At 45.9% G+C, this 13,813-nt stretch overlaps 1 long non-coding RNA gene across 2 annotated transcripts; it reads right to left on the bottom strand.

Annotated features, from left to right (window-relative positions):
- Positions 1–186: 186 nt before the first annotated feature.
- Positions 187–11,625, bottom strand: LOC140593393 (uncharacterized). Of its 2 annotated transcripts, XR_011993693.1 has the most exons (5): positions 11,523–11,625; positions 10,726–10,798; positions 10,328–10,373; positions 997–1,246; positions 187–614 (listed from the first exon to the last, which is right to left on the bottom strand). It is a non-coding gene; the product is annotated as an uncharacterized lncRNA (long non-coding RNA). The 2 variants fall into 2 exon arrangements; XR_011993692.1 differs by lacking the exon at positions 10,726–10,798.
- Positions 11,626–13,813: the final 2,188 nt, after the last annotated feature.

The following is a 13,813-nucleotide window of genomic DNA, read 5'->3' as shown; positions in this document are numbered from 1 at the left end:
CACACATGTAAATGAAATGTTTCTTTGCCCGTATGATATTATGAGTAAACCGGTGCAGTAGAAACTTGTGGACCATAAGCTCATTAACTCAGAACACATCTTTCTGCTACAAAAAATCAACAGAATCTCCAGTACTTTGATGGATATTTAATGGAAGCATAAAAGATTCAAATTATCCGAATTCATATGGAGGCCCAGAGAACTATAACCCAACCGACAAACAGAACCTCTTTCAAATGCATTTCACATGCACTGCACTTTATAAGCATCAGAAATTGGCTGTGAGACATGGACTCAAACAATATTCCTATTTCGGATCCTGTATGATAATAAACCATTTCTCCGGCTCGTTTCTTGCCGTGTTGGTTCGATGTTTCCAAGAAAATTTCAAGCTTTTCCCAGAATTAGTATGGGAATCGTTTTCTTCGACTCAAACACGGTTACATTTCTGTATTTACAGCCTGTCACCAAAGAGTTTCCTGGGTATTTTTATGTAGTGGTAACAAAATAAGCAAGCCTGCCTACCCATAAAAATGCTGCTCATTTATTACTTTTTTGTTGTGCTTGGCAACCCTTTGCAGAGATGATTCAGTTTTCTTATCTTCTTTGAATCACTGAAAAGTGAATGAGAAAATAAAGTGTGTAAAAGATGCATTATCCCTGACAGATGCTAAAAGCATCCGATATGGTATGATCAGTGAGGCTGTCTCAGGTTTGTTTGTTTACTGTGTCGTTTGTGGTTTATTTTTTACAGTGCTGGTCGAATTAAAAATGAGATGTGGTTACATGGCCATAACACACACACACACACACACAGATATTTATAAAATTGAGGTTATCCTTGTGGTGACCGAAAAAATGTCCCCATAAGGTAAAGAGTTATAGATTTTTATCACACTGTGGGGAAATCTGGACTCCACAATGTAATAATTAGAAAGATGCACACACACGCACGGTGACCCATTCACTTCCACACCTCTAGGCCATCAAACTCACCAGCAGGGAAGAGCCACTTTGCTCCAGTGTGTGTGCAGGCCAGGTGCAGCTCGCAGATAGAGCGCCAACCACTTCGATTCCCGCCGCAGGGCCCCTTTCCTCCAGCGTTCTCCATCAAAGGGGCGGGATACAGTAGCTGTAGGCAGGTGGAGGCCCTGGAGGGGGACTGCGATTTAACCCGACCTCCGCATCACTAGGCAGGGGTGTCCCAACTGGTCCATGATATAGACAGAGTTTATTTTTACCACATCTGTAATGTAAGGGGAGATGGGAGGGTCGACAGTAAAACAAACAAACTGAATGGATGTAAAATCACACACAGAAAAGCGCACATACAGGGCACATGCTGAAACCTTCACAGCACCTGCAACCTTTTACAAAGACGCTCATCAAGAACAAGGCCATCCTTTGGGAGGAAACACACGCAGCGGCGGCAAAGCTATCGCCAAGGCCTGATGGGACCGGGCTAATTTGGAAGGCGATAAAGCAAAAGTTCACAGCTGAAGCTGCACATTTGACATCATTAGCGTGCGCTGGAAGATCCCGCCGTGCGATCCGGCAGCACCGCGCTACACCCACAGCGGCGCGATACCGAGTAGAGCCTGTTGCTAAGGAACTCAAGAAACTCACCGAAGGCGGACGGTGGAGGAACACTGTTGGTATGCTTTATTTTTATATATAATATACAGACATGAAAAGGAAGCTTTACTTGCCATTTGTACAAATACATCGGAATGGGTTTCGCAGCATATCCCATCATGCATGGACACAAACACACACATATCGAGGTGAAAGTGAAGCCTGAGGTCTGAACACAGGGTCTTCCATTTGTCCGACACTCCAGGAGCATTTTTCAGGGGGATAAAGGCCTTGCTCAAGGGCCCAACATAGATATGTCTACTCTGCCAAGCACAGGATTTGAACCAACAACCTTCCGAAAACGGGCCCAGAGGCCTAACCCACTTAAGCACAAACCAACAACCCTAAAGGGCCCATCCAGGGCAATCCAGCCCATGCATCTGACATTAAACCACAGCTCTATCCCCTTTCCCTAAACCAAGTGAGCTTGGGACAGCCCAGGAGACTGGACCAGCTGTGGATTATTACATTTTTACTTAATCTAAGGATTTGGCCGAAATTGTAGGGAGATCCGTGGTCTGGAAAATTATAGGAGAACAGAAAAATGAAATAAAAATTCAGATTAAAACACTGTGATTCCCAGATTACAGTCCAGCACTGTGCAAGTGAAGTAAATCCCTTTCTGCCCTGAGAGTATTCTGGATGCACAGGAGAATCATCTAGCAGGACAATGAAGATGCTGCAGGATTCTGATGAGCAACATGTTTGCCTTTAATACAGCCTCTTTAACACCTAGTTAATCTCAAACTCAAACTGAATCGGCCGTCTGCCTTCGTGACTGAGATTACGGATTTTATCTGATTTCCATCGTAATAATAACATGGTCTGAGTGAGCCTGAAATTTCTCTTTTTCTGAGTGACTGCTGACTTCTGTTGTCTGAGGCCAAAGCTGCTTTGTCTACTCAGTCCCGGCTTGCTATTTCCAGAATGCACGCATCAGAGTCGGCACGGTGTGCTTAACTTGTACAGAATCAGTGCGGCTCTGCAGGTTAGTCATACACACCCGATAATGCCCATGCGTCTTGTTATCAGTTTGCTCTCCTACAGTATGTAGTAACATTCCAGGAGCTACAGTACACTTCCTGTGTTTAAGCAAGCAACCAACATCACTTTCTGACTTTTTTCTCACTAAAGCTAAAAGGTTTTTTTCTGTTTTGATTCCCTCCGGAAAACAGTCTGTCCATGGTCCGTGACTAACGTAAGCTTAACAATACCATAAAAAGGCCAGATTCTGTCGGACCCAGAATGCGCCAAACAGACGGCAAACAGACGTGAATGTTTGTGTCTGGGGGTATGTGCCCATCAATGTATCATCAGGCGTGTGTGGGTGTGTATATGTGTGAGGCAGACAGTACTCTAGAGGTTACCTGCATTTTGGCAGCATGTGTGTGTATGTTTGCATGTGAGAAACACAGGGGTGAGTAAACGGTAAACCAGCGCCCCCCGCAGCATCAGACGTGCAAGTACGTCTGTGCACATCTCCGCCAGCTAGGAAGTAACAGGACATCTGTGCCACGAGGATCGCCCCAGAAGTTCAGCACATCCTCCTTTGGGAAAAGACCGCGCTCTACCGCAAGCCCCGTGCCGAACTCGTACCCTTTCATCGGGATGCCTCATGGGAAACGTTAAATGTCAAGCCGCTCCTCGAATGCCTCCTCGCAGCCGTCTGTCAGGCATGTGCTATACCACCCGTTTTGCATCATTTGTTTTCAGTGAATAACAGAACTTTCATGGGTGACTGAAGGCTTCCTTTTTTCCTCTTGAATTCTGACATGATCTGTCCTAAAAAAAGAGCATAAGCATCAGCAGTAATATTTCCGCCTGACAAAGTATGTAATATGCTGTAATGTGGCTCTGATTCCGGCTAAGGTGGCACTCTGTGGAGGTGCCTGGTAAATGGCACTTCGCTGTGTTGCATTTTGGTGCAGGGATGGTACCGGCCGAAGCCCATGTGACACCCTAAGCCCCCGGTCAAGACAAGGTACGAGATTTAGCATCTACCTCTACTACTATACTACCACTATACTATTTTACAAAAATGATACATGTGTATGAGCTGTAAGGTAGCATAAATCAATCAATCTGAATCAAAAAAACAATAATAATCGTCATCCTCGTCGTTATCATCATCATCATCATCATCATCATTATTTAATAGCGTGTAAACGAGGTAAAAGACAAACATGGCCGACAGAGTCAGACTCTAAATGAGGGCTTCGGGAGACAAGGAAGGGATAAATAAATCATGTTCAGCTTCTTTTTCATCATCCCTCTCATGTCTCTGGCAACAACAAGAGGCCCGAGGCGACCGGCAAGCTGGCGGCGTGCAGAGAAGCCCATCCAGAGGGCGATGAGTGAGTCTGATGAATAATACACCGAAACTCCCTCATCTCACCGAGACCAACCGAGATGTTAGCCTCCAAGTCACAGGGGCAGAGGACCGCTAACGTTACGCGCTTACTCCCTGCTGCCATCATGACGCAACTAATGAGACGCTAACACAAGGCTAACACGACACTACGGTGCGCCCAATGCGAGGCTAGGTGAAGCTAGCCACACTTTCCTGTAGGTCTGAATTGCTTCAATTCTTGACCAAAAATGATTATTTTACAACACATTCTCTTCTGCACCGGAACAAATGGCTACAAATGATTAATCAGTGATTCCCGGACCCGGGAGGTGATGGGACGGCTCCTGTGCTCTGATCCACACACAATCCGTCGCTCTCTTTCACAATCTGGAAGCCTCCGATTCATCTCTTAATCTTTTTTTTCTTCTAGTCTCTCATCCAGCAAGCAGAGCCTCTCTTCCCAAATGACCATTAGTCATCACAGGAACATGAAATTAGAGCCTGTAGGGCTGATTAGCAACTATACCTCAATAACTCCGTTGACCACGGCAGCTCCTGCAGACAGCATAACGAGGAGTGTATTTCAAATGAGAGAATTTCTTCAGGACATGGCCACAGCCGGATTTACTTAACACCCCTTACATGTCAACATATTAGGCGATATATTATTGACAATATTACAACGAGAGCAGAATACCAGTGCAAAAACAAAGCAATATGAAGCTCAGCTAGTGGACCGTAATCCAATTCCCCCCTGGCTGTTATTACCAGGAAGGTAAGGGATTGATACCTTGTACGTGATGTGAGATTAGCATTACTGCAGATGTTTACCTACGGCAGGAGCGAACGGAGCCCGACTCAGAGCGGGAGCTCCCTCGGAAATTCCACATAAAAGTGGGGAACAGCATAGAAGAAAGGGTCCCTGCCTCATTATGTAAGGACCCTTGCTAAGCCTCGTGACTTTTCAATTAAGCCCCAAAGAGGCCCTCTCTCATGACCATGCTGAGAACTACAGTGATTACATGCATAAGGGATAATTGATTTTTTTTGCTAGTTCTATGTTCTTGATTTGAGACCTATAGTTTCCTAGAATGCATACTAATGGCCTGGACGTTCTCCTGTGTCTCGCCTCAAGCACAGTCACCAGGGGGAGCAACACTGCCTGCAGCGTCGATAAAGGGCCGCAGCCACAGATGTCATTTTAAAAAAGGGTTTTAGCGGGAGAGTTAGCACAATGTGAATGGAATGGGAAATTGTTGCTCCAGGGAGCGAGTCTATCAGTTCCAGGGCCCCACGATATACCTTGGAGGTAATTATACCTGTGAAGGGAGAGGTTATGCTTTGCATGCAGTGTTAGCAGCGGAGCTCAGGATGAACGGGTACAGACCTCCTATTGCAGCGAAAAAAAGTTCTTCCACCTGAATTTCACTTCAATCTTACAAAACCAGCATGCCAAATAAGATCAGGAATCAAGCGATCATCCCCGCCATCTTTAAATCTGATGCTTCTTGTCAAAGTAATCCTCATTCCGCATTCATGGGTAGGAATTCAGCGATCGATACTTTGAACATAGCAGTTTCTGACATGAAGGAAAAGCTGAGCATGCAGACAGATGGGCATCGACAGCGCTGCACACTCCTCATTCTTCTGTGCATCTCGCTCAGTCATTATTTATCTCCATGGGTTTTTGCAGCTTCAAAAGCAGAAACAGCCCTAAATATCTGTTGCCCAGAGTTGAAACTGCGAGGCATGAATGCTGACCGAACTTGAAACTGGTCCGAACTTCACTGTAAACTCTTGACACCCGGTAAGAACGTGCTCTAGAAGCTTCTGAGAAAGTTAAACCCACCAATATCCAAAGCAAAAGCTCATGTGGTACAACACAAACACCCAGCTCACTGTAAATCCCACCGGGCAACGCTACTTATCTCTGAGATGCTCCTACAGAATTCCATGCAATACTTTCCAGAACATTCCTTGCTTGGTTGATGTTTGTCATTTATTATTTATTGTTACTGTTCATTACTGTCTAAATGTTTGTGTTGTGCAACTGTAAACCTGCAATTTTCTTCAGGATTAATAAAGTCTGTCTGTCTGTCTACTTATCTATCTATCCATCTATCCCAGCAGGGCACGGATAAAGTGCCATGTTACCAAACAATCACAATGGTTCTACAGGGACATTGTTGCCCCTACAGCAAGGGACTCTGATTGTCTTCCTTGGCTGGAGATTCAGCTAATTGAGTCTCCTAGATACTGGATAGTGAACAAGCAGCCCAAGCTAAGACATATAGTCCTTGTACTACCGGATTTGTTACTCATAGGGTTGTATAATAATACCATTCATAGATGATGCATTGCATTACTCGATATAGTAGTGGAAGTGGCTGGAACTTAAATGTGTACCCAAATGTTTCCTGAAGTAAGTCCTAGGAGAATTTGTACTATTGTTCCCTCCCTGCAAGGCTTAAATATGACTTGATTTAATAAAAGTGTCCTGCAATAAAACACTGTAAGCCACGCAGATCGCTCTGATTAAAGGCTCCTTGGGTAACCGTAACTCGCTTCTTCAAGACGGATGGGCAAGCCTGCAGGTGCTCCCCGGGCTGCTGGCTGAGGGCTCCCTCCCTCACTGAAGTCTCCTTATCTGCGCCCCGCTCCTCCACTTCCAACATGATCGAGGTCAATCTCCCGTTTCACCATGTCCTGAGTAACACCGTAACAAACACCTCTGTCTTCACATAGGGCAAGCAGGTCTTGTCTGAAAGCCCAGCCGAGCGGCATCTCGACGGCTATCCCTCCGTGGACCTCGGTTACCATGGCAATCCTCATCACGGCCTTAGCCCCGTCCGACCCGAATGCCGTCGGAGGACCAGCTGCACAGCCTCCGATTCTGCATGCTTGTGTTTACCTCAGAACACAGATTATCACCTCTCTGCATCCTGTTTCAGTTAATATATGCAAGCTAAAAAAATTATGTGCTATTTTTGTTTGGAATATATGTTTCTGCCAGCAAAATAAATAAAGGAAACAGCACGCGTGAGAAGCAGAGAGCCGAGAGGAAGCAGTGTCGGCATTTTCTAAGAAAGAAACAGGTCAGGAATCGGAGGATATCTGTGAATAGTGGCCCCCCCCTTCCCCCACCCCCGCTGCCGGACAAGCTGGATCTCGCTTGGTAGGTGCAGCCCAACCATCTGTTGCGGTGGGATTCGACCCCAACCGAGAGGCGGAGGCGGGTGGCGTGTGTCAACATGCTTCGCAGGTGGGGAGGTGTGAGCTGCAGGCGACTCGGCGATTGCTAAACCATCACGCCGAGATTTTACCGGCCCCAAGAGTCACGTCAAGGAGGATATTAAGTTTGTGCAGGATGTGGAGCGGTGAGCTGAAACATTACTACATTTTTATTTATTTTTCAGACTCTTTTATCCAAAATGATGTACAATTTGGGGTCTGCCAGTCCCTGGAGCATCTAGGGGTTAAGGGCCTTGCTCAGGGGCCCAATGTTGACATTACTCGGCTGACCCTGGGATTCGAACTGGCGACCTTCCGGATCCTAACCTGGTGAACAAGCCACTAGCCCTGCAATGGATTCCCATTAAAGCACATTGAACCGCAGTGTATGACAGCCACTCTCCACTTCCAGCTACAGGAAGAACTTCCTGTTAGCCTTAATTTGCTCCCCTTCATTAGTCTGACTAGCTCGCTTGATTGACAGCTCGGAGGGAAAGAGAGTATAATCACAATCAGCGCAAGACCAGCTGTCAGCGAAGAAAATAATGATGAGGGTGACAGAAATCTGATGGGTGTTTCATTTAGCCCGTTAGTCACATGATATTACAGCCAATGAGGTGGACAGTACTGAGGAGGCATCCGGTGGACCACAGCATTAAAACACAGCTTTAGATGAGTCCAGAGTACCACAGGACTGAAACACTGCTTCACACAGTCCAACTAAAACACTCAACTTCTCGCAAAACTACCAGACGATACATTTAAATAGATCTGTACACACTCACCGCTCAGCATAGAAACCTGACATTAAGACAAACAGATGCCTTCTCTGGTATCTAAACAGGCATACTTATCATAGGCAGGCTGTGAGACCAGCAGTCTAGATGATGTCACTTGGGCATAGTAATCAGAGTCTAATTGATTCAATTCCACAACCTTCTGGCCTGGTGCCAGAACCACCATCTGCATAGGTGGCCTAATGACACACTGACACTCCGCCGAAAGATCCAGGTTCCACCACTGACCTCATGTCAACCAGCAAGCATTCCGGTAATTGATAAAAACCCGCTGAATGACACAGCGAAATAAGGGACCTCTTCCAGACTCCAGGCCAGCTCAAGAGCACGCGATCGATCCTCCCTGAGTGCCCGTTTAATTAAATGGCAATTAGGTAATGTGTTCCTCCAGGAGCCTGCTGGTCGCCTCCTACTGACAGGCCAGGGCCGTGACAGCGCACTCTGTGAGTCAGAGAGCTGGTGACTCTTCCTCGGGGCCAAAGGCCGAGCTGGTGAGAAGTGGGCAGATTTAAGATCACCCCCCCCCTCCACCCAGGAAACACCAGCCTTAAATTCCCTGTTAATGACTTGGAGGGAGGAACTGCTAGACAGCATGACCTGAGTAACAAGCATCGATCCCTCCCATGTCTCCTGCCCGGTTATTTAGCGAGAAAAAGCAGACCAGGCTAATTAAGGTGTAGACACCATAGTGCCACCCGAAGCTCCTAATGGACAGCAGTCCTCTGAACAAGGGAGGCCGACGGGCTTGAAAAAATAAGCAGAAGTAATAAGAAATAAGCAGCAAAACAAGCGGGAACACTTTTTCCTTGAGCGGCGGGGTTCACCCCAGTCTAATCGAGATGTGCTTGTTAGCAGTAACCACGGCAACGTCGACGGCCGTCTGTTTGCCTCAATATGGCACACGAGCCCTTCGGAGCATTGGCTTAGCTGATTCCAGCACAGTGCAGTCTGTCGGAAACTGGCGGGTGGAGGGAGACGCGGGTGGGGGCCTGGACACTATGGGGATCATGTCAACGAACAGCACAGACCCTAACTCCAGGGGTTAAGCATGCATGATGAAAGCTAAGGCATCAGGGTCACCCCCATACCTAAGTCTGTAATCTAATATGGCATGCATAGAATGTGACCTACTGCCCCATCCACAAGGGGCGCTAGTGGTTACCGAAGCAATTACTCATGGTCTGGAGCCAAGCTCCATGCCCCCCCCTCCCCTACGCACCTACTTCTGTTACACCCATCAGTGAATAGGATTATTCACACAGACCCATGCAAGGATCCTATTTATCTCTGACAACATCTCTCCTCTGAGCATAAATATACATCACAAACACCTACGGGGGGGGGGGGCAGGGGGCACGTCACCCGACAAAACATCAAAGCCCACTTGGACATGCAAATAAGCCATGACAGAATCGGAGATAAATTATATCTTTCATCTCTGCAGCCATATTGAAAAACAGGCCTTTTAACGGTAGAAAAACCTCGCAATCCACCTGCCATGAGGAGGTGCGCATCACATTAACGCCGCGAACGCTGCTCTCCGCACCCAGCCCTCCGCGGCGTACAAAAGGAAGGTGTGAAGATCAAAGGGACGGCGCATGCACACAACACGGACACAAAACCACGCCGGATGAAAGGTGTGGAGCAGAGTGAGGTGGGGTGGGTGCCCCCCCCCCCCCGTAGCCCACGCAGAAACGGTACCCGCACCTCAGCCACGCATAGACCATGGCCCCCACCAGCCCACGCAGAAATGGTGCCCACACCTCAGCCGTGCACAGACAGTGCCCTCCCCAGTCAGCCCGCACAGAAAAAGCACCCCCATCTCAACCACACGGAGACAGCGCCCCCCCCCCCCCCCCATCCCCCGGCCAGCCCACGCACAGACAGCAAGCAGCGTAAGACTTCACCATACCAAGCAGACCGATCATTCAATAACCTGGAAAAAAATGCACATATTACTCACTATATATGAATCACATGCATACGTTCTATACTTATACATTACCCAACATTTTCATCCAAAGAGACAAACATTCCTTTTTGAGAAAGCAGCTAATCTCTGAAGCAAAAGGTGGTTAACGACCCCTCTCATGGGCCCATGCAAAGACAAAAACCACTCAAACAGCCACGGGATTCAAACCAACAAGCTTCTGATTACAGGCACAGCACCCTAAACCGCTGGGCCACAAAACATTTTACGTGCATTTCAGGATTTATTGATGACATTGTGGCTTAGTGTTAAACAGCATCACCTCATACCACCAATGTCGGGGGCTGAAATCCCCACCCCCCAGTGCATGTGTAGGGTTTGTACCTTCTCCATGTGCTTGTGTCCATCTTCTGGGTGCCCTGGGTAAGTCCTGCAGTCCAAAAACATACAGTTAAGTACATTAGCGCCTCTAAACTGCCCGTAATGAGTACGTATCCAACAATGGCCTGGCATCCCAGGCAGAGTATCCCCTGTTGTGTGCTTTGTTTCCTGGGATAGGCTTCAGACCCACAGCAGCCCTAGACTGTATAAGTGGACACAGACCAGATGTGAGAAATTGTTACAGAATTATGTGCATCCTTGCTACACCTTCTGACTGACACTGATAACAATCGCACCACCCCATTACAAATCCTTCCTTACAAACCATGCTGTTGATTACAGCTTGTCATGAGTGCAGTTAATGGGATGCGGTGAAAGAGCGTCCTGGTTTCCCGTCTTGCCTTTTGTCCTGTCCGCTGCAGCACGGCGAATTCCACTGCATTCTGAACGGCCTCCTTCACCCAAACCGCAGCCCTACACAGTATTACATTTATGCTCCTCTCTGGTCAACTTGACGGACTCATTAAAAAATAATCACTGTGTTTAAAGGCCAGTGTTGCATCAGATTTGATTTCTCCATTAACTAAGGTAGTCCATCTAAAATTAAACTAAGACTAATTAAAATCCAATTTAATGATGTTGAAGTAGCATTGTGATTTGCTTTTAAATGCTAATATATCCATCCATCCATCCATTTCTCTAACCACTTCCCCAGTAAAAGCTGACGGGGGGAGGCTAGAGCATACCGCTGGCAGTCCATAGCCAACAAGGCACTAAAACAACCTGCTCAGCATGCCAATTAAATCAGATTATAACCCATCAAATATACTGAAGTAACAAAAATTACTGATTGGCGTATGTACATCGTGTTATTAAAATCACTGGTAGACTCTGAGTCCTCAGTAGAGACAAAAACAAGACCCCACTGCAAGATATATAATGATACAATTGTGGACCTTACAGTACGTTCTATTTCAAGTGTTGCCATTTAATGTTATTCACTGGCTATGGGTTTGTCGGACTGCTCTCCTCGGGGTGTAACGTGATTTAACGAAGGGACTGAACCTAATGTAACACCGGAGCGGATTTAAAAACCCGAACAGCGTGATTTCTCCATAATCTATGCAAGGGCATTACCTACTGCTTTTGCAGGGTACGCCCCTTGCCATTAATTACAAGATCATCCGCCGCTCCCCACCTTATCAAACCGGCTCAAAAATAAATCCTCTTAGGAGCCGCTTCTGGCCGGATACGCTTCCGGGTGTCGGTATGTTCAATAGGGTGCTGGGCGCATATGGCCGCGCGGCTGCGATCCCCGTCATTTCACGCAGAGAGACTCGCTCCGCAAGCCCGGATCAGCTCCGGGTGCCAGTTTGACAAGCGCTTCCCGGCGTGGGGGACCGTTCCTCGGATGCGCCAAATCGCCGCCTCGCCGCTTTTCATTACGGCGGCGGCAGTAAACTTAAAAACAACTGCGCGTAAAAACAGTATCAGGGTTTCCAGCCAAGTACTTGTGGGTTCAAGTCCCACCCAGCGCAGTCAAGGTTTTACAACTCGGTGTGTGCAGTTAAGCTTTTTTTTTTTTTTTAAAAAAAAAAAAAACAACACACATTTGTTTTTGCCTGGACCACACGGTAAATCTATAATTTAAGTACAATCCAATACTAATCACAGAAGAGTTGAAAATGTCATAGACTGGTGTGGCTGGGCTGTTACCAATTTTACTGTACATTCCAGGGACAGTAACTGAGGAAAGCCTAGAGGTTGATGATGGAGATGGGGAATATGCAACAGTATAAAAATACAAAGAGAGTTGATACAGGGTGAATCTGAATATGCATACTTGACCATACTTGTGTTCTTGTGTACCTGTTTCACATCATCTTCCATAGTCGAAGACCAGTTCTAATACTCAAGAACAGTAGTACAGAGGATTGTAAAAATCCCCAGATGTTGGTCTTGCTCCACCACAAATATCAATGGTACATCGGTTGTATCTTCGCCAAACGTGACCAATTCCATGATTTATTGTCCCCCAAGCTCATTCTTGGAAGGCAATTTAGCAAGACTGGTCTTGTAAAGACCATAAGTATGGTATTTGCGTTCTTCGTATTTTGATTCACCGACAATCACTTGTAGTGTCTATACATTTCTCTAAATTATCTACTTTGGCTACAAAACACTCAACTGTTTTTTTTTTCAGAGTGGGCAGCAGGACACAGTATAATGTGCAAGAAATCAACTTCCTTTGTTATTTTATCAAGGCACATAATCAGGCAGGAGAGCAGTTGTCAGGTGGCAAACGGCTGGCTGTGTTCTCAGCAATTACTCTCTGTCTTTTAAATATACCTCCTCCTTTGTTTCTATCAGCCAGGCTGGAGTACGGAATTTGCTTCAAATGACCCAAAAACTGGGTCTCCAGCTTGTCTCTCACTTGCAAGGTTGCTGGCTTCTCCTTCTGAAGACTGGCACGCGTTCAATAACATTCATAAATATAATATCATCTCACAGTTGACAAATATAGAACAGATTTGTATTATTCAAATGAAACCTGGGAGGGGAAAATGAATAAAATTAGAGGAAGAATATGCAAATTGAATAAGAAGATTAAAAAAATCAGTGGAAGGTTTCATAAAATGGAGGGGTGCAGATCAGTGGTGGTGGAGGGCGGGGGGACCCAGGCTGGAGAATGTGCCCGTTCTGTACCCAGACATCACAAGCTCTCCCAAGTTCCTCCCAATTAACTGCAATTAATTGCAACACTGTCGAACACTCAGCCAGCCTCAGTAAATGAAACGGGATATTTCTGGAGCTTTCCCTCCCTCTGTGTTCATTTCATATCCTATTTCTGCTCAATTCAAAGGTTTTATTTCTGAAATGAAGAATTACATACACAGTTCCAAATCATCACATGCACAGATCACACACTTACACAACAAATCTCAAAGTCTGCTCATTTACATTGCTTTTTCAAAGACAGTCTTCCCGTCCTGAGATTTTCTTATTTTTATCTGTCAATTGAATGCTAAACAAGCAGGGATGATTGTGATATGATAGGGGATTATAAAGCGCCAATTATATTGTCAGGATTGGAAAGTTACTATAATAGCTTAAGACCCATACAAAAATAACTTTCATCTCACTGCTGTACTCAGGTCAGCGTTTGCTGTGTTTTGAACAGATAAACCAGTTGTCTTTTTTGTCATGCAGAGAGCTCCATACGGTTTACTTAATTCTTTGGAGTACTGATGATATGAATTAGCATGAATGTCTCCTAGCAGAGATGTAGGCAACCGAGCCATTTCACAGACTTGTGTTTTCACTTCAGTTTCATCAGTCTTTAGAATTTTGCTGCGTTTACAAAGGTAACAAATACTGCATAATTCTGTTTTTTAAATATGAGTTAAGGAAAGCCTATTTCATAAAACATTGCAAGATGAATAGTATACGTAATTGCCGTTTACACAACTTTAAAGTAATCCTGATTAG

This window comes from Paramormyrops kingsleyae, chromosome 11 (genome assembly GCF_048594095.1).
Source record: "Paramormyrops kingsleyae isolate MSU_618 chromosome 11, PKINGS_0.4, whole genome shotgun sequence".
Classification (NCBI taxonomy): Eukaryota; Metazoa; Chordata; class Actinopteri; order Osteoglossiformes; family Mormyridae; genus Paramormyrops; species Paramormyrops kingsleyae.
Note: the sequence above shows the minus strand (reverse complement) of the source record. Positions and strands in the feature narration are given on the sequence as shown.